Raw genomic sequence first — 3,212 nt, 5'->3', positions numbered from 1 at the left:
CTTCCCTCCCCTTTCAGTTTCCCTCAGCACACGGGCATATTGCAAACAAGGGTGGAAAGTGTTCCCCGGTGTGGTGTCAGTTCCTTCTCCCCTTTTTGTGTCCTTTCATGTCATGTGACACATGGGAGAGGAGGGAAGTGGCATGGCGGTGAGGGGACTCTGCAGGTCCTTGGCCTGCTCAGGTGCAGTTGGTAAGCCCCCCACCATAGAACCTCCTTGATGAGCAGGCCCCCCTCATCCCCATGTCCCACTAGCAGAGGGCTCCCAACCTTGGCTCCACCTCGGGATTCCCCTCCAGAGCTTTTAAAGATACCTGTGTGTGGGTCTTACCCTGATCCACTCTGATATAATTGACTTGGGTTGCATCCTGGATATGGGGAGTTTTAAGGGTTGCCCAGGCATTTGTAATGTGTAGACAAGGGTGAGAGAGACTGGTCTAGCACAGGAGGGTTCTACCCAAGGCAAGGTGGGGGAGCACTTCCCCAGACCAGCTGGGGATGGGGTAGAAGCTTACTTCTCCCATGTGGTTTGGGAAGGGGCCAGATCCTTCCTGGCCTGTGGACCCCCTCATTGACTGATGCCTCTGTGTCTGCTGAGGACACTACCTTAGTGGGACAGGCCAGCCTGTCACTGCCCCCTCCAGTGCACCTCCTGGCCCTCCCTACCACCCCTGCCCGGTTCTCCATCCTCCCTGGACTGCTTGGCCTTCTGGGAACATGCCATACCCTTTTGTACATCTGCATCTTTGTTTCTACCCCCAACATACCTCTAGCACCACATAGTCCCTGGGGAATGGTAGTTGTTGAGGTGTCCTCACTGCAGGGACCTTTCTTGTGCATCCTGTGCACACAGTAGGCGCTCCACAGGTATTGGGTCATGGCCTGTAGGAGGGCACTTGAGCCTGGCCCAGGCAGCTGACAGACTTCTGAGAATGGAGGCTATGGACCAGCTGCGCTGCTGTGGCTAGGCCAGGAGGAAGCCGGAAGGGTCAAGGCCACTGGTGGCACTGGCCTTGTGCTTGTAGGCCCTCAACAGCAGCGATGGTCAACGTGAAAGCAGGTGAGGCTCGGGAGGGAAAACGTGCCAACCAGCACTGTTTGGGGAGAGACAAGGGGGCAACTAATTCATTCTGGCTTTAAAGCTGAAAGTCCTGAATCCTGGTGACCTCCTCAGGCTGGAGTAAACCAGGGTGGTTGGTCACCCTGTGGACGCTAAAGACTGTGACTGATTCAGGGCACGCAGGAAGAGGGGACTGTGGCTGTGGAGGCTTTCTCCCTGGCCTAGCAGTTCTGTTGGTGGCATCTCCCCAGCCCGTCCTCCTGGAGAGCTGACATAGACTTGCCCAGGCCCAGCAGGGAAGCCATCCACCTCCTCAGCCTTGGGTACCCAGCTACCAGAGCCCTGGCATATGCCCAGCACCGTGTTAGCTGTTTCAGGGCAGACAGAGGGGTTGGGAGCAGCCTCTGCCCTCTGCGGCTAGCAGTAATTAAAGAGGCACGAGGCAGCAGTAAAAGCCCTGAATCTAGGATGCAGACGCCTGGACTCAAGTCGCAGCCCTGCTGGCAGCAGCCACATGGCAGGCACCTCTCTGAACCTAAGCTCTCTCCTCTTAGAATGGGAGTAACACCTGTCTTTGTCCCTTCCCAGGGTGGACATGGGGCCCAAACAACCTAGTGTTTGTAGCAGACTCCAGAGGTCTGAAGAAGTGCCTCTCAGCCTAGGCCACTTACGGGGGAGCTTTAAAAAGTCTTGGTTCTGCATCTTGCCCCCGAGGATCTGAGCTACTTGATCAGGGGTTTGGCCTGGATTTCAGGATTTTTCTTTTTTTTTAACCTTCCAAGAGATTCTCATGTGCAGCCAAGGTTGAGAACCTCTGCTCTAAATGCCTTCCAGGTGTGATAGGTTATTCCTGTTTAACTGGAAAGGCAAGAACTAGTCGCGTGAAACAAGCAGAGGACAAAGTAACATGCAGAATCTCCCAAGGTGGAGGGACAGCAGTTTAGAGTGGCCGTCTCAGTGGGGCGTTAACTAGGATGGGCTTTCTGGGAGAGAGCGAGGTGATGGCTGCGGGATGCTTGAAGGAGAGGAAGAGTCGTGGGAGAAGTTGAAGGGGAGAGGCTGGCATGGGGGAGTTAACAAGCTCTAATCAGCCTCTAAGTGTCAAAGGCGGCGAGGGAGAACCGCTGGGTGGGCTGACGGCCATCGTCTGCTTGGCTCACAGCCCATCGGAGAAGTGGTTGATGCTCAGAGTCTCAAGAAGCCTGAAATGGAACTGAAGCCTCGGTGGGCTGTCGCTCATCAGGGGCGAGCAGGTGTGGGCTGTGCAGGAGACGGTTCCACTCCCCCTTCCCCTTTCAAGCCTGGGCCATGCCCCCCCCCCCTTCTCTCAACCAAGACATCTGGGGCAAGTCCTAGCCTCTGGCTCTGCTCACCTCCTGGCACCTGTCGGCATGCTCTGCTAAGAGTTCCTCATGCTAGGGCCTGTGCAGGGACAGGGGCAAGGGGTCGGAGAGCTGGGACCTCTGTAGGAGCAGAGAATAATCATCGCTGTCCCCTGGACCTCTCCACGTTGTTGTGAATATCAAAAGATAAAATTCTGAACGCTCCTGGGTGTTGTGTGAGTTCTCGTTGCTGCATGCGTGTGTGGGCACAAAGTCAGTGTCCAGGAAACCATTTCTTTCTTCCCCCTCCTTCACCGCTGTGGCAGGGAGCAGCCTCTCTTACCTCGGCCCACAGGCCTTGGGAGACCCTTGGCAGGCAGCCCCCGGGGCAGAATTCCAGATTGGGAACCTTGGCCACCTCCTCTAATGAGAAAGCATCTTGAAACAAATTTTCTGAGATCATCCATTTGGAGGGAACAGCGCTCAGTTAAAGATGTAGAAGGGCTGGGATATTCACTTAAGGAAAAAAAAAAAGCTCACCCCTAGTATTGTACCCTTTTAACATAAGAAGTCGATTTAATAATTACAGGAGATGTCACAGGGCAGGGTAGATACCCAAGACTAGAGAGCTTATCGAGATGGGGGCGGAGTGGTGTTGGAGTGCTTCCTGAGGGAGGACAGGGGCCGGGTGGAGAATAGGTCAGTGGCCGCGGATGGTACTGACTGACGTCCTTGCAGGACATCCCTCCCTGGGGAGGGGTGCTGCTTTGAAGGGGAGGAGTGTGAGCTCAAGTTCTCAGCTGGCCGGGTTTCAGAGCGGCCTGTGGAAAG

Source organism: Lipotes vexillifer, unplaced genomic scaffold (genome assembly GCF_000442215.2).
Source record: "Lipotes vexillifer unplaced genomic scaffold, Lipotes_vexillifer_v1.1 scaffold979, whole genome shotgun sequence".
NCBI classification, from domain to species: domain Eukaryota; kingdom Metazoa; phylum Chordata; class Mammalia; order Artiodactyla; family Lipotidae; genus Lipotes; species Lipotes vexillifer.
Note: the sequence above shows the minus strand (reverse complement) of the source record.